General features: G+C 42.1%; 1 pseudogene; it reads left to right on the top strand.

Moving 5' to 3' along the window:
* Positions 1 to 26339, top strand: part of LOC115680041 (protein ACCELERATED CELL DEATH 6-like) — a 31257-nt pseudogene extending 4918 nt beyond the window's left edge.
* The last annotated feature ends 564 nt before the right edge of the window (positions 26340 to 26903 follow it).

The raw sequence follows: 26903 nt of genomic DNA, 5'->3' as shown, positions 1-26903 counted from the left end.
TCAAGATGTTATACGCAACATATCCAAATTTCAGAATTTTTGGAGTTCGTTTACTATTTATTTGAATGGGATTTCGGTCACTGTGTAAACTGCCCAAATTTTACCCCGATTCTTTGGATGTTCGTTTTTGTGAGCGGAATGGTGGGGGTGTCGAGGTTGAATAGTTGCTGCCCTTGTGACGGGAATTGATCCTGAATGTGTGTTTGTACGTGGATGGTGTGTTTGTAAAGTGGTTGTAGTTGTTGGTTGAATTCTGAATGATTGTTGGGCTGAATATTGAGTGGCCGTGTGCCCTGTGTGTATGGCCGTGAGGTGTGTGGTGTGATTGCGAAATGAGCTCACGTGTCAAGCATGTGTGATTGTGTGGTGTTTGTGTGGCAAGGATGTGCATTTGCGAAGTGAGTGTGAGGCGTGAGATTGTGTGTGGCCGTGTGTACATGTGGCCGTGTGATACGTGTGAGATGAGTGGAACGAAGGTATGGGAATATAGGATTGGTTGGAAAAGTGATACCCTGAGGCGTGTTCGTTTACGCGGGGTAAGTTCCGTCCTGAGGCGTGTTCCTTTACGCGGGACGATGTCGTCCCTGACGATGTGACGATGCTCGGCCCGACGGGGTGACGATGCTTGACGAGGTCAGAAGACCGTTGGCCTGATGCGTTTTACGCGGGCGCGGTAGGGAAGGAAAGTTGAGAATGTAGGATTCCGTCCTGAGGCGTGTTCTTTTACGCGGGACGTTGCCGTCCCTGATGAGGTGACAATGCCTGGCCCGACGGGGTGACGATGCCTGACGAGGTCAGAAGACCGTTGGCCTGATGCGTTTTACGGGGGCGCGGTAGGGAAGGAAAGTTGAGAATGTAGGATTCCGTCCTGAGGCGTGTTCGTTTACGCGGGACGATGCCGTCCCTGACGAGGTGACGATGCCTGGCCAGACGAGGTGACGATGCCTGACGAGGTCAGAAGACCATTGGCCTAATGCGTTTTACGCGAGCGCGGTAGTGGTGGAAAAGTTGAGAGTGAGCCGGATTTGGTTTGACGCGTGAGGTTTGTGAAAGTCGACGCATGGCGTGAGTTAGTGTGTGAGTGTGGTTGCCTCGCGTGATATGGTGCTGGATGAGTATGGATATAAATGAATTGGCTGTATTATTGTTTGACATGCAGAGATGTGTATGATGGATCCCAGGTAGGATCGCATGTGATTGTTAGTACAATTGTGTGGATGTTGTTTGTGTGTTGCTTGATTCGGCGTCTGGACTTGTCTGGAATACGTGGTAGCCTAGATAAGGGTTAGGTTGTGTACTTATTGAGAAGTGTCTCATGGTTGTATCAACCAAACCATTTCAGATCAACCGCCCGAGCCATGAACCTTCTGCAACCGCCGCCACCGCGTATTTGGGATTGTTATGCATACTTTTCATGATGTGGTAGAATTCCCGATCGAGTTGAGGCCGATTTGGAGTCGTCGGATGAAGCTGTGCCTGATGAGGATTCGGACGAGGATTCCGAAGGGAGTGAATCCGAGCGAACGCCATCTAGAGGGCGTAGGGATTAGTTGGAGCTGAGGAAGAGTCTGGAAGTGTCCCATTTTGGTGTAGCGTTACCCAGGCTACTAATCTTTTATGATATCGGTAGTTTGCAGTTTAGTAGTTCAATATGTATATTTTGCTTTGTGGTTTCAGAATTGGCGGTTGTGGCATAAGTTTATGTTGTAAATTGATATTGTGCTTAAATTGAGGTATAGTATATGATTTAGTGGTTTGGCAATTTATTCTCCCTAGCACCCCAGGTAAATTATGGTTTGGGTGTTTGATGTTTCTACTGCGATTAAACTCTGATGGGTTCGTTTAGGTCGGCGACGTTTCCTGGGATGTCGCACTACTTCGACCGAAGAGGGATGTCGTGTGCTCGATGGGGTTCGGGGCGTGACACCGTTGGCTACCTGGTACCCAAAAATTTGACCGATTGGAGTTTGAATTACAGAAATTGTGACAAAAATTAAGTAAAAATGCAGAAGAGATTTAGCTACTAATTATAGAAATAAAAATAACATGAAGATCAGGTTGTACGCATGCTGATGCAATATGAGGTGGTTATACATACATACATATATACATTCATAACTACATTCTGTATGTTTATCTTGAAGTTGACTTTGTCAAAGCACCAAGTATGTGCGGTCAGTAGCTAATACTGAACCGCGGGTCCATGCGCTAAAAGAACCTGCAAAAAGCACAGGTTTTCCGACCTATACTTAAATCTCCGTTTATTTCGCGAAAAATAAATAATTTAAAAATATTTACTTGTATTGATTACATAAATAAATGAACGAAAAATATTTTCATCGTCCATAAAAATATTTAGACATAGTCGATAATCAAAATATTTTCCATTAAAAAATTATTTCAAACGATATAAGTGATCGATTTTAGAAAAATATTTTTCAAATTATTTATTTTCTGCGAAACAAATTAAGCTTAAGTGAATGATTATTATTCGTGAAAGAGGCAGCATGGGCTGGGGCGGAGGGGCAGAGGCAGCAAGGGCTGGGGCGGGCGATGGCAAGGTGGTCATGGGCAGCGCCATGATGGGGAGGAGGGGTGGCTGAGCACTAGTTGATTTAGAGTGAGGGTCTTTTGTGGGGGAATATACAACAGTAAGAGGGCAATCTCAAATTAATTCCATAAGCAAAAGGACCAAAACATTAATTGATGCTGGTGAAGTGTATTCACATAAGTGAGTATGCAACTTGTACTATTTAACAGCTAAAGGATGCAGATCGATACGAGCACAAAAAGCGAGAATGGTTTGCGAAATTTGAAAGGAAAGAAAAAAGTACACAATAGGTACGCCTGTTCCTAAATTATGAGAACGAGGACATTGGCCAGAGATAAAAGGAAAAGAGGATAAAATATGGGGATGAATAGGGAATGGACAATTATTGGATAGCTTGATGCGAACGCAGAGTTAAGTTGGATCATCAAAAGATGATATGACGGAACTTTTTTTTTTCTTACCGTAGTATGCATATAAATAATTTATAGCTGTTCATATATATTATATATTAATTTATATGATTTAACTGCAATTAATCGACAAATTTTGTAGGTTCACTATGAATTATTTTAAAAATTTGAGATGTTTTGATATGCAAATGCCCTAATAGTACTCATTTTCATACTTGAGTTTAGATTTGCCCTAAAATTTGATATTAGCTACGCTCGGCCGAACCACCACGCAAGTCCGTGGCGTCTTAGTAATTTCTTGCATTTATATTTATTCACGCTTTCCCGATCTTATGCAACAATTTTTTACTCGGAACTATTTTGCTCCGATGGCGTATGCCAATTTTGTACGACAGCTACTAACTATTACGAAAGTTTAAATAATTAGATGAATCTACTATTTAATATTTCAATGATATAACGTCTCCTTGTGCAACCCCTGTTCCCTTGCAATAATTACATTACTTGCATGGCCTAGGCTCGATGGACGTAGAGATATCTATAGAAGAGGAGAAGATGGGCACGACCAACTTGATCAAGGAGGAGGTCAAGAATGATGAAGGAGAAGCTCTCATGGAAACGTTAGAGGATGAAATGGATTCTTTGACGGAAGAAGAAATCTGGAGGAGTCGACGGGAGAGAAATCAGTAATGCATTGGCAGCTATGTGAACCGCAGCGCAACAAGATCCAGCAGAAGTGGTAGCAGCTGTTCAAAGACTTCATATTGTCGCCGATGTCGAATAGTTCATTTCTGAAATAGAAAGGCTTCCCGACAAAATTGATCCATCTGCCATTTTCGATTACGTGGGACCAACGGGTGATTCACTGCTCCACTCTGTAGCATCCGGCGGCAAGGACGACATCCTGAGGCTCTTGCTTGATAATGTCCCTGTCCATCTCTTGGCCGCCCAAAATGATTGGGGAAATACCCCCCTCCACAAGGCGATTGTGGCTAAGAGCTCTAGAGCTGCTGCTATGTTGATTCGTCGGACAATAGACCTCCCCGACGTCGAGGACAAGATCAAGATCCAGAGGATGAAGAACAAACATGGAGACACCGCTTTGCACATTGCCGTGGGTACTGATCACGTCGATGGGGTGCGCCATCTGTTGAACGAAGATTTGGAGCTCGTGTACATGGAGAACGCGCAGCAGGCATCTCCCCTGCACTTGGCCGTCAACTGCAAAGATCCCACGATGCATGAGGTTTTATTATCGCTCTCGCTCGAACCATCGAGGATACAAGGCATGCTGCCCATTCTCAATGCCGTCCTTCTTCTAGGCTTTGGTAAGTACCTAAATTTGTTTATGGAAATATATATATGTAGACTAATCTCGTTCCAAATCCGTGCGGCAACTTTCTGCCCTTACCCAAACCCGTTGTGGGTTTTCACATACAATCCAAAACCTCGCTTATTAAAGTAGTTGCATACCCATTGGATGCCCGCAACCAGCCATATAATTCTTTAGTGAACAAATTATCTCATATTAGAACATAATAGACGACTTTAAATTTACAAACAACAACCCTTTTACTCAGGAGAATGAGCGGGTGACAGTTTGTTACTCTCATTGTCAGTAATGTGACAGACCGATTTTAACCACAAAATTATCCCACACAAACCTGATGATTTGTTTATCCAGTTGCAAAGAAGATCGGAGCTGTGTGGCTCTGACCTTTGATAAAGCAAATATTAGTATAAATGCATTATACTATTATAAAATTATGATATATATACATATTGCATTATACACAAAATTGGTTCCCTTTTTGCTCATGAATATTATTTGAATGAAACAAATTTTCACACCAACATCAATTAAATTAAAAGGGGGCAAATCATGAGTGTTATGTCTTTACTCTATTAATAAAACTATCAAGTATGATCTCTTATTAACAAAGGAAGTATGTACAATTATATGTGGTATTAGTTATAACATGCCGAAGGCACAATTTGATAACTAGTTCACATATAAACACAAATAAAGATAATATTTTGACCTAATAATTGGATGAAGATATCTGTTGGTATTTGATAAGAAAAGGAAAAAGACAGGACAAAGAGAATAGTAGAAAAGGAAAAGGAAAGTGACAACTGTAAGAGAGAGGGGCCAGGAGAAAGAAAACGTGGTTATTACTTAATTGACTATTGATAGCGTAAGGATGTTTTTGTCACTTCATATCCAAAGGTGTGGTTCCATAAAAAATGAGGGTGAAAATAACCTCGCCCTGCACAAAGTTACATCTTTAGTTCTGTAACTGCTTCGCCGGTTTTTACTCCATCAAAAATCTTTCACCGAACGCTGTGTTTCGGATTTTATTAGGGGAGACTAAGGTCTTGAGTCAAGTTTGGACAGAGAATGTCAAATGCATTTATTAATCCCAGTTTAGATCTTACACCCTAACTCGATATGATGCCAAACTCGATAATACTAACAATGAAACAACAACTTGCAAATGTTGAGATTAAGCTATGTCGGAATCTAATCAACGACACCACTAATAGACAACATTATCATTCAAGGTACGCCAGAATTTAATCAATGACGTAACTCTTGAGAATATGGCCGGAATCTAATCAACAGTTATACTCTAAACACAACGCCGAAATTTAATCGACGACGTTGAACTGGTGGCACAACATTGGAATTTAATCAACAATGATGAACCTAATAAAGATCCTCGTCGGAATTGAATCTACGACACAGAATCTGAAGATTACAACTAAAACTACTCCTAATGCGTTGAGAATAAAGACTAGATAAAAATGTGTTGTGTTGTGTTTTCGAAGAAGTCCCTTCTACGTTGGAAATCCTTGAGTATTTATAGAGCAGCTTGATAACTGTTGACCGAGCACTTCTCCTTGAAAGTCGTTTTTCACTTCCTTACGTCTCGCGCTTTAACCGTTTCCTGACTTATCGACGTTACTTACGCTCCTTGGGCATCACGTAATAGCTAATTTTCTTCCACGTGTCTCTTTAACTTCCTTGATCTTCACGCCCACGGTCATATCTTTACCTTTTGACACGTGTAAATGAATTTTTCGCCACGTATTACCATGATTCCGTGCAAAACTCGTGATTTTGTCGACGTCACGTGCAAAGCTCGTGATCTTGGATTCGTCGACGTCACGTGCAAAGCTCATGATCTTGTATTTGTCGACGTCACGTGAAAAACTCGTGATCTTGAACTCGTCGATGTCACGTGCAAGGCTCGTGATTTTGGACTTGTCGACAGTTCTATGACGTGTCATGTCGATAATTACCTTAGGTCTTCTTAATGCCTCTGGGCCTGACTTGCGGCCTTTTTTCGAATTTTCGCCATGTGGGCCATACTCTATATCCTTTGTAACTTGTAATCGGCCCGCTCCCATCAGGGGTAATTTTGGGTGTCAACATATGCCCCCTTTTAAAAGGAATAAATTTGAATTTATTTCTTTTAAAGGTGTACCTTGTTTGTGTATGAATCCCTAGGCGATAATCAAGCTTTTCTGTCCTTTGACGTCCTTTCGAGCAGTCTATATGAATTCTTCATCCAATATCCTTTGGACACATCACCTCGTATCTTCTTCGAACAGTCGTAACTTTTCAAATCGTCTTCTTCATCTTTCATTCTTGTAAAAGCCTTGTTTCCCCGTTGCGTCTTCTTCTCTAACCCTAAAAATCCTTCCTTGAACCCTTTTCCGATCTTGATCCATCATTTCTTATGGCGTCCAAAGAGTCTGAATATTGAGCCAGCGATTACATTGCGGCTTTTGATAAGTTTAAAGACGATCCGCGCGCTGGTAATTGCTTTTTTCATTTACTGAAACCTGTCGAGGATGAATGCAACTGTTTCTCTCTGGGCCCCAGTTTCATGGACCATCTCAATATATCTGTGAATCTCCAATTCCATTTCCCGTATAAGCACAGTGAGACTTTGGCACTACAACATTCTTCTATTACGGATGTGTGGTCCACCGGGTCTTCTCGATTTCGAAGTTTCCCTTCTTACGAAGAGGATTTTCACAAATGGTTTATTCGGTTGAAGGCTGACCAAGAAACTCGACTTTTATGGACAGCTGCCGGAATTGACATCGCTCTCGAGGTCAGTATGTCATCTTATGATCTGGAACGTGGGTTATTGGGCTCCGCCATCACTTTCTGGTCCTCTTCCAGCAACTGTTTCTTTTTTTTCTTGGGGACACATGTCCATCACTATGCTTGATGTGTTTGCCATAGCGGGTTTTGAATTGATTGGTCATGCCGTCGAGGATTTGCCTGTACTGTCCACTCCTTTTATCTCTGAAGATGCTCTGGCATACAGCAATTTCTTGTCCCGATTTCACTGAGCTTCGGGTCTCGTTACCCAGGATGAGCATCTCTTTTTCTTGCTCTTTTGGCTATCAAAATATGTGTTTTTTAGTCCTGCCCTTAAAGTTTGCAAAGACTATCTGCAAATTACCACAGCTTTAGCCATGGGACAACGCCTCGCATTGGCCCCTCTTGTTCTTGCAGTTTTATATAGGGGCTTTACCCACGCCTCTCGGACAATGAAGTTCGGGGATTCTGGAACCATCTTGGGCGCTTTTTGAATACTTCAAGCATGGATGTCTTTGTATTTCCCTTCCCTTTTCAGTAAAGGTGTTCGTCATCTTCCCCATCTGTCTCTGTAAGGGTATAGAAGACCTGTATCTCTACCTCTGGGCTATCGATTACTGAACTGTCCCCCTCGACATATTGCTTCTCAAGCGCCTCCTTTTATCTTCTATCTTCGAGCTTTTCTTGAACTGAATCATGACCAAGTTATTTTCTTTAAGTATGGCCATGGAGAGTTTGATTATTTGTTTGATCCAGCTCGATTCAACTTCTATAGGCCTTTCTGGACTTGTGCTTTGTCTGCAGTAGATCTTCTCATATGGACTTCATTGAAGGGTCGATTCTATCCTGGGTTTGAGGTATATTCTCCATAATATTGTGCTAGGCAATTTGGACTCTGGCAAGCAATTCCCATGCCAATTCCTTATTCAATGGGCTTCTTGGAAGGAACCAAGAAGAAAGAATATTCTCTTAAGAATCGAAGCCCACTTCTCTGTTGTATTGAAATTGCTAACACAATGCGCACCCATTACAGTGCAGACCTCCCTAATGGTTTCAGAGCCCGTCCAGGACACCTTACTAAATGGCAAACTTGGTGGTATTCCTTCGCATTTAAAAGTACATACGAAGAGGCCCTCCGGTCCGCAATTGGTCGTGTGAAGCGGAATGGTTCTAAGAAACCGATTACCCAAGGTATAAATACCACCATTCTACTCCCCTGATCTATTCTAATCCGGTGCATCTTCTAACTTTCCATTTCTTAACTCAGAAATAGAAGAAGATTCTGACGCAGAGGGTGTCGATGCTGCAGAAAATCCTACTAATGGTAAATCTCTGTCTTTTTTCCTCTGTATCGGCTCACTTTATCGTTTCTTTTATATTAGTCTGCTATTTATAAGGTCTTTCTCCTTTTTGAATTGTCTCTGGAATAAATGAAGAGGAAACGTTGGAAGAGATTGTATCATTGTTGAAAAGGAAAAGGAAAAGACCTTCTCCTCCTTCTCCAAGAAAGAAGTCCAGCACTTTATCTGTCGAACCATCTGCTGAGCCGGTTGCACGCGATGTGGTTTCTTCAAAACCCATTGCTTCTTTGGATGAAGGTTCGAGAGATAATATCTCTGTTCCCACAATTCAGAATCCTGTTACCACCTTGGCATCTACTGGTCTTCCTTCTGTCGAGCGGGTTAGCAACATCACAATTCCATCAACTGGCATTTCTAGCACCACACCGGCCACAACCACCTTGATATCTTCCAGCATCTCTGTTACCAATTCGATGACATCCCGAGTACAGCTCTTCACTCAGCCTAGTTCATCCACTATTGTGACCCCTGGTAAACTTTTTGTTTTTGTCTGGTGTATTCTGCTCGTCTTGTTTACTGGATTTATTTATTCTTCTTTTCTTTCCAGTTATACCAGTAATTGTTCCTACTTCTCCACTTGTCCAAACTGCTCCAATTCTTGATTCCACCGTAGGAACCACTGTCGCTCTTAATATAGTTGGACACGAAACAACTATGCCTGAGACAAGTACGTGTCTTTCAAACATTACATTGTCTTCAATTCTTATCTAATCCTGATACTGAGATATCATTCCGGTTTTGCAGCATGTGGTCCATCGACAAGTTTTATGGTTCAACGGACTACTATTCCAACCACTGTGGTCAATCCTTCCATAGTCTCACCGTCGACGTCCACTCCAGTGTTCGTAGCTCCAGCTCTCACGACTAATTATGCTGAGGCCTTATCATTGACGACTGTCTCATCAATTCCTAACCATCAGTCAACTACCGCTTATAAGGGCAAGGCAATGCACGCTATAAACGAAGCTGAATTTATTTTGGCATTTAATCCATATGACTTGTCGCCTCATTCTAGTCAATCAAAACTGGCCATTGTCAAGAAGAAGATGGAATTGACGCGCTTTTTAGACTTCTCCATAGGAGGATTTACGAGGATCTCATATGATGCCACGGCCTTAGAGCAATTCAAACTCCTCATTGAGCGTCTTGGGAATGACAATGCCGAAGTTGGATCTATTCTTCCTTCGGCACTTAAGGAACGATTCAAGATTTTCTCCCAAGAGTTTCAGACTATGTTCGATAAGTATCAACAACTTTTGGGCCACGTACGAGAGGTGGCCATTCCCACAGAAATTCATGAAGAGCCAGCTGACATTGTGAAGGAGGCTAGTGAGATAGTAAACACTCGTCGCGAGTCCCTTCGGGGCTATTACGGACGAAGTAAGTGTCCTTGTCGAGAAAGAAAGGCGTCTTACGGCGGTCCTCGAAGAGACTCGTCGGCGGCGGGAGATGAAGCTTCATCAACAGGCAGAAATTGAGCAAGAACTGCGTCATCATGTCGGTGTCTTGAAAAGCTTGAAGCAACAGGAGCACATACGAGTACTGAACTCCACAATGGAAAATCGTCAAAATAAAAGCGCATGTACTTTAGATATGAATAGACTAGAATCTCAATTGTTTTTGCTCCAACGAGGGGTTCACGACTTTCTGTCGGATAAACCTTCTTCTCCTCAATAAAATACCCTTATTTTCATTGAGTGTCCTACGTGTGCCACGATCATTCATAACCAATTTTGATAATAGATCCCGAGCCTTGCGCCTTCGTTCATGTGCACGTCACCAGTTAGTGGGCCTAACTCATCGGCCAACTAGACTATAAATACCTAATAGCCGTTAACAAACTTCATCACTTGGCCCATCATAATGGCTAACTTTTCTTTTTCCCCAACCAATGCTCAAGCTCTCCTTCGCCTGAATTGTTTTGAGAACCTTCGGAGTTTTGAACGACAAGGGCGTCTTTCCCTGTCCTTTATGGATTACGATGCAAAAGCTCGTCACGTGATTCTAGGTCCGTATCTCAAATCAATACCTCCACCATCCATCTTTACTGAGCATTTTCCACGTCATTATAAGGAGGTTCTTCCTATTAGTCGATGTCGACTTAGCATCTCCACTTGGGCATCACCAAATTCTCGTTTCAACTCGTATCCATGCTATGACGAACAATTCTCTCGGTGGTACCAAAGGATGAGACCCGAGATGTCCAGCATTTGGAAAGCGGCAAAGATAGAAGAGGCCTTATCACTAAGCTGTCTTTTCATAGATCCTGTGGAATATGGGCTTATCGGAGCTCTTTGCTATCTCTGGTTATCATCGACTAATTGCTTTTTCCTGCCCCCTGGTCCGGTAATAGTTACTTTGCTCGATATGTGGTCATTGACTGGCCTATCACCTTTTGTGAAATTTTATAATCAGAAGTCATGGTCATGTCCAGATTTTTATGGTATCCCTTTTATTGATCTCTCATTTTATGACTTCATCAAGGAATTTAGCAAGCCAGACAGACCAATAACTCCTCAAGAACATGTTACGTTCCTGCTTTGTTAGCTCTGTCGATATATCTTTTGTACCACCTCCATATCATGTGGGTTTGTGGATATCGCATACGCCCTTACTCAGAGTGTTGATGTGGGGTTAGGTCGAATGGCCTTGTCCACCTTGTATAAAGGCTTGACTGATGCACAATCTTCATTATTTAGTGCGCATCCTGACCCTTTCATTGGTCCGCTGTGGATATTGCATGGTTGGGTTCGATCATATTTCCCTCTTCTGTTTACGTCTTACGGTTCTGCACCAGTCGACTGGTATGATGCACATAAGCAACCTATAGAAATTGTTTTTGGACCTTGGAAGTTTTGTAGCGTTTTCCTTCAGCCAATTGGAGGGCTTCCGGTCTTGGAATACTTCCTGGGTATTCTACTTACCCTGAAGGACTTCACTTTTCATAGGTTTGGCGTAAACTTCGTGTGTGATCCATCGACTATACAACATGACACCTTAATATTTTGAGCAAGCATCCTTGTTCCCACCGATCTTCCACTGGAATTCACTTTTGGAGGAAGGTTTTCTATTGGCTTCAAGGCATACAACCACCATTACTGTGCCCGTCAATTTGGATTGGTGCAAGGTATCCCTATGCCAATTGTCTACTCGATAAACTTCTCTTATCCTTTGTCTCCACAGAATGATGCTCTGTCATGCTACAATGAAGTTGCCAAATATATCCTGAGACAGTTCAAGCTTGTCGATAGTTTCAACACTCTGTATGGTTCAATGTCGTTTAATCAATGGTGGGATGAATATAAGGTCTTAATTTTTCCTGAAGACTTGGATTCTGCCTTGTCGAGGATAATTCTACTCCAAATGGGATTGTTACATCCTTTCAGGAGGTTTTCTATGTCCGATATGCCCTTATCTCCTAGCACGCCATCATTATCTTTCTCCGATATGGATGAATTTTTAAGCGAATCGATGGATGAAGTGAGCTCTACTATGGATCATTCTTCCCTTAAAGCTCCTCAGCTTAACAACATTCGAGTCATTGGGGGTAAACATCCTTCGGTAAGCAACTTTTTTTCCTCCTGCTAATCATGACGAAATTCGCTCGAAGGGAGCTCAACTTTGTGAGCTCTTAAAAGAAGGGTACGACGTCATTTGCGACGTCCCAGAGATCGAAAGCAAAGTCAAGTCCTTGCTTGACTATCTGACTAATTTACCTTACCCTTTACCTTGTTGAGCTTTAGACTTTGCTCTCCATGAATTTTTTGATTCATTCGATGTAACTATGAAGGCTTTTAAGGCAGGGCTTGAATATGTTAATAACATCGAGGGCAAAGAGAAGACCTTGAGTCTTAAAGAAGAAGAGCTAGATGGGGCCCGTAAGGTCTTTGAGGCATTTCGTATTAGTGAAAGCATTTCTCTGTCAACGCTCTTCGAGCAAAGCAAGGCTATATTAAACCTTGAAGCGACCGTGAAGCAACTAAGCATTGAGGTGGAGGACACCCAAGCCAGAAAGGACGAAATCCTGGAATTAAACTGTGATCGAGAAGTCCAACTTCACAGCTTCGTTCTGGGCCTTGAACAACATTTCGCTTAGTTTACAACTAGTACCATCTTTTTCTTTCTTTTCCATGTCATTAATGCCGAGAATAGCACTGATGTAAATATCTTTATTGCTGGGCTTTTCCTTTTATCTGAATAATCATAGTCTGCACCTGCTTTGATGATCTATATGGCATTATTGACCGAATTACCCTCTCTTTATGCTCTCGAAAAGACGTCTGTGTACAATCTTCTATACTTGCATTTAATGAATCAGTACGATGTGTAATCACTTTATATCGGTGTGATTTACTTCTGCCGTCGTATGGACATCCGACTGAGTAGTAGTTGAATCCTATCGGTACATGTGTAAATCATCGAATGGCTAGGGGTAATCATCGGCACGTTTTTCCCCGAATCTTGCTTCGTGACCTTCAAGGAATAAATACACATTACTCGCAACGTTCCAATCCCTGTATCTTGGGCTGATCAATCGGATACGAACGTGACCACCGAGATATTCATCACGTCAGTCAATCTTCTCGTACCGATTCATGACGATTTGGGACTCCAATTGCAGGCTATAAATAGTGGGCCTATTGCGATCAAGACTTCACCACTCGACTTTGAATTTTAACTCCTCATTCTCTAGAAAAATCTCCTTTCTTTTGTTGTGCCGGTCGACGATGGAATCCAGTGCCTCATCACCAAGCTTGAGTGGTCGCAAGTTCAAGGCTTATGGAAGGAGATTATCTCCTACCTGAGCCTGACCTACGCCGTTCTGGTCCTCAAGCTCCAGGCGGTAGCCAAGGTCGAGAAGCTAATTCGCAAAGGGAGACCCGATAACCTGCCTTTCGACCATCCTTTCCTTGCTGACTATGAGGAATTCGTGACCATCTTCGAGCACGGGGTGTCCCAGTTCCAGGACAATGGGAAGGCCATCCATGCATACTTCGTTACGGAACGCTTGTCCGAGAGTCTTAAGGAGGAGGTCGAGCATGCTGATGTGGTGTACAACACACTCTCCGACGTGCAGGGCCAACTCCACTCCTCCAGAGAGCATCTTGATCAATATCGGGAGCCGATTGTTGAGCGGATCCGGGGGGCGGAGAAAAGACTGAGGCGAGGAGTTCCTTGCCCCGAAAAGGATGAAATCGAGATTGACCTCTTGATGGATTCCCGTTGTGAAACCTTTGTCAACTCCGCCTCCACATCCTTGGGCAGAATGGCCGAGAAGTCGGATGAACTGGTGGAGTCCCACCTTAAACTTATATGAGGGCTTAACAAACGGCTGTCGAACCTGGAAGAGATGCTCCCCAAACTCGAGGAAGCCAAAGAGCAGGCTGAAGTGGCGAATCAGCACCTAGAGGAGCGGATGCAGCATTTTGTGGCCCGTTTTAGAGAACACGTCGTTCTCAGCCTGGGAGAGTGAAGATGGCTGGCAGGTCTAGGTTCGGAAGGAAGGAAGGAAGGAAGGAAAGAAGAAGAAGAAGAAGAAGAAGAAGGAGGAGAAGAAGAAGAAGAAGAAGAAAAGAGAGGGAAAGAAGAAAACAATGTCCATTTTTTTTCTTTATTTTATTTTATTTTAATCTGTCTTTTGCTTGTGAATGAAACTGGACTTACTCAGAATTTTCAATCTCTTCTTCCTCCATATCTCGCATCTCCCACATAGTAGGATAATACTTCTTCAAATATTTGCCATTGATAGTACGGGAAAATTCCTTTCCGTCGATGTCTATTAATCGATAAGCATTTCCGACAAATGCTTCAGCTACCAAGAATGGTCCTTCCCAAGTTGGTGACCATTTACCAAACTTTTCACTGTCCAAACTCGTTGGCAAAATGGTCTTCCAGACTAGGTCGTCAATTTCGAACTGTTTATGTTTTACATGTTTATTATATGCTTTGGCAACTCTATCTTTCTGGAGGATTAGTTTTTCCAGGGCAATCACTCTGTTCTCTCCCAATTCATTGACGTTGGCGAACATTAACTCGTTATATTCCTCATTGGCCAAGTTATTTTGAAGTCTGGCTCATAGGGATTGAATTGTAACTTCAACAGGGAGAACTGCCTCTTGTCCATAAGTGAGCATATATGGGCTAGTTCCGGTAGCAGTCTTTTTAGACGTTCTATAAGCCCATAATACAGTCGACAACAACACATCCTACTCTCTGGGATTATCCTCCAGGTGTCGTTTAATTAGTGGGATGATGGCCTTGTTGGAGGCTTTAGCTTGGCCATTGGCTTAGTCATAATAAGGAGTTGAATGAATCATTTTAATACCTCTAGCCTTGGCGAAACTAATCACCTCTTGTCCAGTAAAAACCATGCCTTGGTCCGTAGTTATGGATTCTGGAATGCCAAATCGATGGATAATACACTCCTCGATGAACTCTTTCACTGTCTTTTGTGTTATATTCTTATACGAGGCTGCTTCAACCTACTTGGTAAAATAGTCGGTAGCAACCAAAATGAAGTTATGTTTTCTTAACGAAGGGGGGTAGATTTTTCCTATTATATCCATAGCCCAACCCCTAAATGGCCAAGGTTTGATGATAGGCTTCATTACGGCTGCAGAAACATGTTGAATGGGTCTGTACCTTTGACAAGCTTCACATCCCTTGGCATAGCTTATGCAGTCTCGGGTAATAGTTGGCCAAAAGTAACCATGTCGACGGAGTAACCACTTCATTTTTATCCCTGATTGATGGGGCCCACATATGCCTTCATGAACCTCGGCCATTGCTATCACAGATTCTTGTCGTCCTAAACATTTGAGCAATAGCCCATCCACAGTCTTATGATATAACTCGTCTCCAATCACTAAATAATTAAAGGCCTTTCTTTTGAAATTTTTATCAATAGAGACTAGGTTGTTGAGATACTCTATAAATGGGGTTCTCCAATCTTGGGTTACTACTTCGTCAACAGTCGTGTTGTCGACAAGAGTTTCTGTCGATTGTGTAAACATGACTCTATTGTCCATCGATGGTAAGACCTTAGTCTGAGTAATCATATGACCAACAAGCTCTTTTGATATTTTATAATCGGAAGCCATTTGTGCCAAATCATTGGCCTCCGCGTTATGCTCTCTTTTAATATGGATCTGCTCAAAGTCGTCAAAGTGATTTAGGAGCTCTTTGGCCAGTGAATAATAAGATATAATATTCTAGTTAAGACACTGATAATCCCCAGATAATTGCTTTATCACTAATTGAGAATCCCCTATAACTTTGACGAAACTTATTTTCATGTTGGCTAAGATGTTTAAGCCAACAATTAAGGCCTCATATTCGGTCTGATTATTGGAGCATTCAAAATTCATTTTGAACATAAGTTTCGTTTTCTGTCCATGAGGGGATATTATCATGATCCCAGCCCCAGCAGATCTGAGGGTACTGGATCCATCGAAGTAAAGCTGCCATGGGACCACGTGAATGTATCCCTCACAACTTTCATCTCGCGCTCCAGGATATTCCGTAATGAAATCTGCTATGGATTGTCCTTTTATTGCTTTAAGTGGTACATAGACCAGATTTATTTCGATCAAAGTAACTGCCCACTTGGCAATTCGGCCTTTAACAATAGGCCAAGTTAATATGTACTTAATCATGTCTGTTTTACATATCACATGTACCGTGGTCAGCAGCATATAATGACGTAATTTTGTACATGCATAAAACAATGACAGGCATAGCTTCTCAATCGCAGTGTATCTTGTTCAGGATCATTCAACATCCGACTCAAATAATACACCGCTTGCTCTTTGCCTTCACCATTCTCCTGCGCCAGCATAAATCCAATGGTAGTATCGGTAGTGGCCAGGTACAATTTCAATGGTTGACCCGCTCTTGGCGGCATCAATACTGGCGGATTAACCAAGTACCGCTTGACTTGGTCAAAAGCATGTTGATGTTTGTCTTCCCATACAAACTCTTCTTGACTTTTCAACTTCAACAATGGGGAAAACACCTCAATTTTTCCTGATAGGTTAGCGATAAATCGACGCAAAAATTTTATCTTCCCTAAAATCATCTGAAGTTGCTTTTTGGTTGTAGGGGCTAGCAATTCTAAGATGGCATTAGCTTTATTCTTATCAATTTCAATTCCTCTTTGATTAACCAGGAACCTTAAGAAGTTACCAGCCCTTACTCTAAAAGCACATTTCAACGGATTCATTTTTCAGGTCAAATTTCTGCGTCCTAATAAAAGCTTGTTCTAAATAATTTAAATGACATACCTGGTCTGATTTGACAATAATATCATCGATGTAGACTTCCATAAAGTCCCCAATCATGTCATGAAAGACGAAGTTCATGGATCTCTGATAAGTTGCCCCTGCATTCTTTAATCCAAATGGCATGACGAGCCATTCAAAGGTGTCAATAGCCCCAGGACACCTGAATGCAGTTTTATTGACATCCTCTTTAGCGATGAATATTTGATTGTAGCCTGAATGACCATCCATTAACAACATAATTTCGTTTCCAGAAGCCGAGTCAACTAACATATCCGCCATTGGCATCTGGTACTCATCCTTGGGCGTGGCTGCGTTTAAGTCTCGAAAATCAATGCAGACACGTAGCTTCCCATTCTTTTTCTTTACCGGGACTATGTTAGACAATCACTTGACGTACCATGCCGTTCTAATAAACCATGCTGCTAGCAATCACTCGATCTCTTCTTTTACTTTAAGGATAACCTCCGGGGCGAATCGTCTGGGCGGCTGTTTATGAGGCCTGAACCCCTTTTTTATGGGTAGTCGGTGTTCGACGACATCTCTGCTTAATCCTGGCATTTCTTTATAGTCCCAAGCAAAACAATCCTTATACCTCTTCAAGAGTCTTATCAACTGAGTTTTGAAGTCATCATCGATCAACGAACTTATGTAAATAGGACGATGTTCGTTACCTAGCCCAAGGTTGACCTCTTGTAACTGGTCTTGAGCTTCAATTGATTTTTCAATTTCTTTTATGGGTGACTCTTCAAATTCAAGGATTCCATCGACAGCTTCTGCGGATTATTCTGCGAGCTCGGCCCGATAGGCCGAGTACCTCTCAATGAGGTCTTTTGACAATATAAGGTTCTCCATGGACAACCTCATTTAATTGTGCTGCCATTTGACTCTTCGGGACCCACTCAACGATCCCTTTATCGAAACGGCAGAATGCAATACTATTGGGGTCAACGAGAGGTGGCTTACTGATAGATAAACTGTCTTCCAGTGCCAATTGACGAGTTGGAGATGCATGTGCATAGGTTATCTGTGATTTGGTGTTTGCTTTGACGTATTCTACCTTATCTCCATTCCAAAATGCTAGCATCTGATGGAGAGTTGATGGTACGCATTGATTACCATGGATCCAATCTCGGCCCAGTAGTAAATTGTAAGATCCATCTGCATCAACCACACAAAAGGACGTCCTGGAAGTTTTGGTACCCACGATTAAGTCGGCAATGAAAATTCCTTTAATCTCGGAGATTTCTCCAGTAAAGTCAGACAATTGAATGTTCGATGGAATAATCTCCTCATCATGTCTTCCCAGTTTCTTGTAGAAACGATATGGGATGAGATTCAGTGTGGATCCCCCGTCCACCAACACTCGAGACACCGGTCGACCATTAACTTTTGCGTTGATATTCAAAGCACTTAAGTTGTTTGAGCCTTTGGGTGGAGGTTTTTCAAATTCAACTACCTCCTCTATGTCAAAGTGAAATTCTGCTTTTTCTTTCTCTTCCATTGTAACTTCTGCCAGATGATCTGGCTCCACCGTCATAACCCGAAGGTTCGATGGAAGGCATACTCGAACCATGCAAGAACTCAACGACGAGATTGATCTTGACAATTGTTGTGGTTCATACCGCGCAGGCTCAATGTCTTGCTTTGGTGAAGATTACTGAGGTCGATCAGATGTCGATGCTTGAATTCCTGGTTTTCGTTTCCAGACTAAGTTCTCACGATTAGGATACTTCGGCTTGACCTTTTGTTCTGCAATCAAGGTTGGTTTGACCTGCTTGATGTGAACTTGATTTACCTGTTGTTGGAGCTGATATTCTTTTGTTTTCCTCAGCATTCTCCTTTTTTGAGTCCGTGTCAGATTTGAACTGCTATTCTGAGTTTGGCTGGCCTTATCCCATTGACCTACAAGTGGGTCTCTTGACACTTTTAGAGTTTGCCGATGTGGTGGATGAGGGTCTGTGTGAAGATCCTCTCGATCAGGGAAGTTAGAACCCCATCCACTTGGCTCAATCTTCCCATTGTATGAAGGTGGTGGAGCATAACTCACATTATAATCATATTTGCCACTAGGCTCTCCCAAAGTACCGATAGTTGGATCACCTTCTTCATACCTTTGCTTGAATGACTTAATAGCCTTATTACGGCTTCGACGACCTCTATGATGATCAACACCCCTAGAAGGAGTTTGTTCATCATACGAATCAATAAGGACCAAATCACGGAATCCGTCGACAACCTCACTAGGCGGACGTCTTCAATTTTTGGAGTAATGTTTTTCTTGTTCCATCAGTTGTTTACACTTTTCGCAAAAACGATACGGCTGATGCCCCATGGTCTTTGTCCTTAATGACACCATCCCTGCCATTACAGGAAAAGGATCGACATCAACTTCCATCGGAGACTTACCTTTGTCTTCAGAGAATTTTATCTTCCCTTGATTAATAGCTTCCTGGACATTTCTTTTAAATACAAGGCAGTCATTGGTGGCATGGCTCCATGAATGATGCCATTTACAATACTTCTTTCCCGCTAATTCTTCTTTGGTAGGTAAAACCTGACCCTCCGTCAGCCTGATTTGTCCGTCAGCTAATAATAAGTTAAATATTTCCTCTGTCTTATTGACAGCGAAAGAATAAAAAATAGGTTCCTTAGCCTTGGACATGAGGTTGGATTTTTCTCTAACTCTTGCTGGCTTTAGACCTTTGCAGATGTATGGCTTATCAATCACCATTTTCGCGAGAGCCACATCTGCTATATCTGTTGATTCGGTTTCATCCTCGCTCTCGTCAACATCAGCCCAACGAACTTCACCCCGTCGACCATACCATTTGTCTTTTTCCTGGAGGAGACTTTCATGCTTAGTAGCTATAGTTAACAACTGGAACAGATCTGAATACGGTTGTCCAACCATTCTTTCTCGGATCTTAAACTTTAGTCCATTAAAAGCGAGGTCCGCAAAAATTTTTTCAGGTAAAGGGACTAAACACTTATTCCTTGCCCTTTTAAATTTGGAAATGAACTGATCAACAGACTCGTTAGCTAACTGTCTCATGGTCAAGAGATCAACTACCGACAAATCCGGCACAGCCCTTTGAAATTGGCAATGAAATAACCTTTCCATTTGTTCCCATGATGTAACCGAATTTGCAGGTAAAGCAGTATACCATGTAAAAGCGGTTTTTGACAAGGATAAGGGAAATAACCACATTGGGCTAGAAAGCGATTAACATGTTCAAAAGTGGACTGATCCTCCTCTCCAGTGAACAATGTAAATTTTGGCATTTTAAAATCCCTTGGATATGGTATAGTATCCATCCAATCAGGATATGATTTTCTATAAACATTTGGGAGGTATCCCATATCATGGCCATATCCCCTCATCACAGGGTCCGCTACTAACTGATTTCACACTTGACCCACGACGGGCGCAGGAGCTACAACATAATTAGGTGGCAATGGCTAGTTCAGATTTTGATAAGGCAATTGGTAGAACGGCTGCTGTGGTAACTGTAGCTGCTATTAAGGTGGTGGCTGCATTAGATGTGGGTTAACTGGTGGGTTTAACTGTGCTGGCAATGGTTGCTGGACTTGAACATTTGGACCCATAGGGGGTGGAAAATGCTTATTTACGTTAGGCACTGCAGATTGGGGTGCCTGATGTTGTGGATGGATGTTTATCTGTTGGATCTATTCTTGCCCCCTAGGAAAGGGTGTTGCAAGATTCTGAGCATCTAGGACTACCGGTGGAGGATTTACCTGGATGACAGGGGGGCCTTGTATCTGAGCAACCTGATATCCTCTTTGGAGATTTTCATCGATCACCGATTGTCGAGCAATTCCTCCATTTGGGTCCGCGTTAGCGTGCGGTAATCCTTCACTGGTTGCTATTGGCAAGGTTTCGCCCCTTGGTAATATTCGAATGGGTGGTATCGTAGACGTAGTTTGCATCATTGTTCCAAACTGTATTGCAGGACCCCCAAATGCTGATGGAGACCCTGTTCTCAGTTGAGTCGGTGCGATGGACCCTCCATGTTGACCTTGCGTGCATTCATGATAAGTGTTAATGATCAAAGGCCTAACCACTTCAGTCATACGCCTTACCACATAATCAGCGAACTCGTTCTGAGTTTCTTCAATAGTCCGCCTCATGGTAGAAAGTGCAACTGGTGTGAGCTCAGTTTGCCTTCTATCTTCAACACGCTGTCTCGACATATCTGTGACCTCCTTTCGAGATTGGTTAGCAACCTCGGTATGAAGAAGTTGAGCGGATGATGTCTCAGCACGGGTATTATCTTCCGCCATCGATGCAACTTGTTCGTCAGTAGTATTATCTGAGTTGGTTCTACTCCGAGTGCATGGCATAGCACTCTCTCTACTTAACTCAATAAGTGTCCCACCGGGCGTGCCAAAAAGATGTTTCGCCGGTTTTTACTCCGTCGAAAATCTTTCACCGAACGCTGCATTTCGGATTTTATTAGGGGAGACTAGAGTCTTGAGTCAAGCTTGGACAGAGAATGTCAAATGCGTTTATTAATCCCAGTTTAGATCTTACACCCTGACTCGATATGATGCCAAACTCGATAATACTAATAATGAAACGACAACTTGCAAATGTTGAGATTAAGCTATGTCGGAATCTAATCAACGACACCACTAATAGACAACATTACCATTCAAGGTACGCCAGAATTTAATCAATGACGTAACTCTTGAGAATATGGCAGGAATCTAATCAACAGCTATACTCTAAACACAACGCCGGAATTTAATCGATGGCGTTGAACTGGTGGCACAACATTGGAATTTAATCAACAATGCTGAACCTGATAAAGACCCTCGTCGGAATTGAATCTACGACACAGAATCTGAAGATTACAACTAAAACTACTCCTAATGCGTTGAGAATAAAGACTAGATAAAAATGTGTTGTGTTGTGTTTTCGAAGAAGTCCCTTCTACGTTGGAAATCCTTGAGTATTTATAGAGCAGCTTGATAACTGTTGACCGAACACGTCTCCTTGAAAGTCGTTTTCCACTTCCTTACGTCTCGCGCTTTAACCGTTTCCTAACTTATCGACGTTGCTTATGCTCCTTGGGCATCACGTAATAGCTAATTTTCTTCCACGTGTCTCTTTAACTTCCTTGATCTTCACGCCCACGGTCATATCTTTACCTTTTGACACGTGTAAAGGAATTTTTCGTCACGTATTACCATGATTTCGTGCAAAACTCGTGATCTTGGATTCGTCGAAGTCACGTGCAAAGCTCATGATCTTGGATTCGTCGACGTCACGTGCAAAGCTCGTGATTTTGTATTTGTCGACGTCACGTGACAAACTCGTGATCTTGAACTCGTCGATGTCACGTGCAAGGCTCGTGATTTTGGACTTGTCGACACTTCTATGACGTGTCATGTCGATAATTACCTTAGGTTTTCTTAATGCCTCTGGGCCTGACTTGCGGCCTTTTTTCGGATTTTCGGCATGTGGGCCGTACTCTATATCCTTTGTAACTTGTAATCGGCCCGCTCCCACCAGGGGTAATTTTGGGTGTCAACAGTAACAGAGTAAATTTAATTTGGTAAATGATTTATCAATTCTAGTAGAGTTAGAATATGTATACTTGCTAATTAAATAGCCTAAGAACTATCAAGGAAGTAAGAGCATTTAGTAATTGATAAAAATTAGGTTTGGATTTCAGATTTCCAAATTATAAATCATCATATATTCCCAAACTATATTAGACTTTTAACATTTGAATAAATATGTCCTAATTCTCATAAAGACGCATTTACTTAGATGACTTTGTATAAAGATAGTGGTAAGTGGGTAGTTGTAGGTGTAACACTAGAATTATTTTAGAAATACAAAATTCTCACAAGTCATGTATGTGTATATGGGGGAGCAATGCTACATGTATTAAAGTTTTACTCTGAAAATCTTACTAAATGATATGGTATATGTCATGTTATCAACACAGTCTAGATGAAACAATAATAATGCAATGAAAATTAAAACGGAGAAAGCCATAAATTGAGCAAGATCAAGGCTTTCCTATTCAATCAAAATTATCACTACTAGTTTCAGCATTGCAATGTTATTCGACATCGGCGACTATCAATCCTAGTCGTGATTAAGGTTAGGTCAATGATGTCCTTATTCCAAAGTGGGTTTGAATATATCGAGACCAACCAAGCCCCAACCACTCTAAAATGTTTATGCGGATGTGGTCCCTAATTTGGAGCTTCTGATCCCAAATGTAGCCACCCGGATACTCGAGAAAAACATTAAGTTATTTGCAATGACCGACTCCAGAGGTGGTAATGTATTCCATTTAGCAGCCATAAATTAAAATGGAGAAAGCCATAAATTGAGCAAGATCAAGGCTTTCCTATTCAATCAAAATTATCACTACTAGTTTCAGCATTGCAATGTTATTCAACATCGGCGACTATCAATCCTAGTTGTGATTAAGGTTAGGTCAATGATGTCCTTATTCAAAATCGGTTTGAATAAATCGAGACCAACCAAGCCCCAACCACTCTAAAATGTTTATGCGGATGTGGTCCCTAATTTGGAGCTCCTGATCCCAAATGTAGCCACCCGGATAGTCGAGAAAAACAATAAGTTATTTGCAATGACCGACTCCAGAGGTGGTAATGTATTCTATTTAGCAGCTTACCTGAATCGGTCCGGAGTATTCAAACTCTTAGGGCCAGAAACTAAATATTTGGTCCAACAACGGGACATGAATGGAGATCTTCCCATTCATATTGCAGGCAAGATGGGTTATGTTGAACTAATCGAGATGCCACTTCCGGTATCACAATCGCTTAACCTGTCTGGACAAACAGTTCTTCATGTCGCAGCTAAATATGGGAGAACTTCAGTAGTGAGATATATGTTCAGACATCCAACACTGGGGGTGCTGATAAATGAAGTAGATCATGCAGGAAATACACCTTCACACTTGGCAGCGATGTATTCACAACCCGCCGCTTTGATTCCTCTCGTGCTGGATGAAAGAATTGACCCCTTCCTTCTCAACTTCCAATCCTCGACTGCTCTTCACATTGCTCTAGATCGCGTCAGGAGGGAGTATACGTTACGGAAGGTAGGTAACATGAACAATCACTATTTTATTTATGAACTTACTGGAAATTTCATAGATTAATACATTAGTCAAGCGCAGATCTGGTATTCAAATCATTATGTCTCCTACTCGGTAGAATTGTTGAAGTAATAGACTTCTCTAGGAGCACTTTTTACAAGTTTCTGCTTTAGTCTTAATAAGAGTAGGTTAAAGATTGTGGCCATTAATATGTCAACAGTCAAAAACAGGTAGAATATTGCTGACAAATGTTGAGATAAATCGTTATGTATAATTGACCCTATAAATATGGTCATATGTATAAAAAAGGAATGTTGCATTCTTTTTTTCTTAAATAGTCAGGGGTTTGCCAATCTAAATAAGGAAAGAAAACCACCAAAAACCCCAAATTATACCCACTATAACACATTTATCCTAAAACTTTTTTGTGACACAAAAAATTTCAAAGTTATACATATGTAACACATTTATTTCTATCAAGAATCCGTCAATAAGCCCCGTTAGCAATTTGATGTGAATCTCACGTGGCATTATTAATAATTTTCAATGACAAGTGGAGCTATATGGCCGCCACGTGAGTGCCGCATCAGAAAAAAAATTCTACAAGAAGATTTAAAAAAAGCCAAAAATTAAAACCAAAGGAGACCGACCAAACCAAGAGAGGGATTGCAGATGGTGGGACGTGTCACCACCGTTCCGACTTCACTGGCGAGGGCTGTCAACCACCGTGGACCGTCAACCCCCGCAGGCAAGCGGAGCTCGGCCTAGATGGCGTCGAGCTCAAGCGACACCGCTGAGCTTGTGCAGATCTGGTCCAAGTAGCAGATCGAAGAATGAGACGGAAATTGCTAAAGATTGGAAGGGCTCCTTCTTTAGAAACGTAGGCAGTCCAGAATCAATGGAATTTGGTACCTTCATCAGATGCAGCCTCAAATCACAAGGTCGAACTTGGTTAAGATGCAGGCCATGACAAACTTGGAGTACTGATCGAGTACACCCGCAGCGGCCTGCTTCTTCTCTTGGACCTGAAATGATTTCTGAGATTCTCGTGAGCTAGAATGTCCAGAGAACAAGACGATACCTTTTGGTCGCACAAAATCGGTGCTTGCTTGTCAGCTTAAAATCTCGCAAAGCCTCTCATATTTCATCCCTTCAAGCTGTTCCATTGATGGAACTAGAAAATCCCCGCCGGCAAGGGCCGTCTACCAGACCTGGGCAAGCTCGGGGCCCGGCTCGAACTCGACACCATCTGGGCCAAGCTCTGCTTATCCGCGGGAGCGACAGCCCACGGTGTTTGACAGCCCCTGCCGGCAAAGTGGGAAGGGCGATGTAGCCCACAACCATCTGCAATCTCTCTCATCTGGTATGATTTCTTTTGGCTTTTTTAATTTTTCTTTTTCTTGTTGACAGACGTTGATGGAGGTAAATGTGTCTACAAATTGAGGCTTTTGGTATCACAAAAAAAATTTAAGATAATTCACAATTAACATAATTTGGGCTTTTGGTGGTTTTTTATATTCCAAATGTGCATAATCCCATAACATTATCCTAAAGTCAACCTATGACAACGACAAACTATATATGTTTCATCCATGCCTCTTTTCTCATCTAAAAAGAACTTGTCCTCTAGTGTTTATTATTTAAAAAGTGCAGACACTGCATCTTTAGAAGTAAAAGTTTCCCTTAAATGATTACTTCGGAGTTCATTCGCGTTATCGATATGATAACAATTTGCTCTTTTTTTGTCTTTTTATATGCTTCCGATCTCAGCAATTGGTAGTCATGGTTTTGGCATCCACATGCGGGAAAAGTCCAGCTAGAAATGAAGCGTTTTCAGTAATCGACGCGGACAAAAAGAAGCCAAACATGGACTACGGGAAGAATCTGATCGGTAACCGTTCGGTGGTGGCAACGCTTGTGGCCACTGTGACTTTCGCAGCTGGTTTCGCAGTTCCTGGAGGATTTAGCGGCTCGGAGCCTCCAAAGATCACCGTGGCATGGCTATCATGCTGGACAAGAGAATGTTCCAGGCCTTCGCCATTTGCAACACCATCGCCATGTTCTGCTCAATGACTGCGGTTGTCACCTTCCTCTGGGCACAGCGAAATGATGTCCACACCGCAATAGCTGCATACCAAAGCTCAATGCTGCCGCTAAAAATAGCACTCCTGGCGATGTCCGCCGCTTTCTTAACTGGGGTCACCTTGACCGTCGGTGAACTCCCTTGGCTTGCTAACACCATATTTTATGTGGGACTCGTTTTCCTCCTCATTATCTCAGTTGCTAAATTGTTAGAGGACCCTCACTTGATTTGGAGCCGACGTCGCCCTATCCGCATTATGGTATCCTGGCTTGTTCTCGCTTACATTTATTTGTGGGAAGTTGAGACGGACCTTTTGGATGACTCAGAAAAGGACAGAACGGCGGGCTGGACCTCCGCTAGGGGACTTCATGATGGCGTTCGTGAACAGGATGAATGATCATTAGGTGACAACAAAATGTGGGGACGCGCCACATTTTCCCAATTACTAGTTCCAGTTGATCATTCGATATTACCTATGTTTTGTAGAAATGAATATGTATTTCCTATCGCTAATTCTACAGTTGCTTTCCTGTTGCATTAAGTCAATCGTGATTGTTAAAGTATTTGAATTGATCCCCGTTTTTCTTTAATAACTTAAACTTTTAAGAAAGTTCAATATAATCCCACAAATTTTCACATGATAGCAGAGTAGGAGATTTTGAGTTCAAATCTTTCCGAACCTAATTACCTCATTTATTATATAGTTCCATGCTTCAGTCTCGTAGTAAAGTCCAGTCAACGTGTGACTAAGAAAATTAAAGTGTTTGAATTAAACCAAGCCTTTGCATACATAGTTTTCAATTTTTGAGCGGTTGACTATAGTTTCATGAATTTTGACGGTGATACTAGCGTCATGCGACCTGCTGTGTCAATTGAATGGATCAATGGATCATTTCATCCATTTCACCACTCTGGAATTGATCAAATCGTTAGCTTTCAACACGTAGAAGCTCGCGATTTATGAAAACTCTTGTCTAAAGCGGCCAT

This window comes from Syzygium oleosum, unplaced genomic scaffold (genome assembly GCF_021117445.2).
Source record: "Syzygium oleosum isolate NSW1041296 unplaced genomic scaffold, Sole_v2.1 Sole_v2.10, whole genome shotgun sequence".
In the NCBI taxonomy this organism is placed as follows: domain Eukaryota; kingdom Viridiplantae; phylum Streptophyta; class Magnoliopsida; order Myrtales; family Myrtaceae; genus Syzygium; species Syzygium oleosum.
This window is presented reverse-complemented; position numbering and strand designations above follow the sequence as displayed.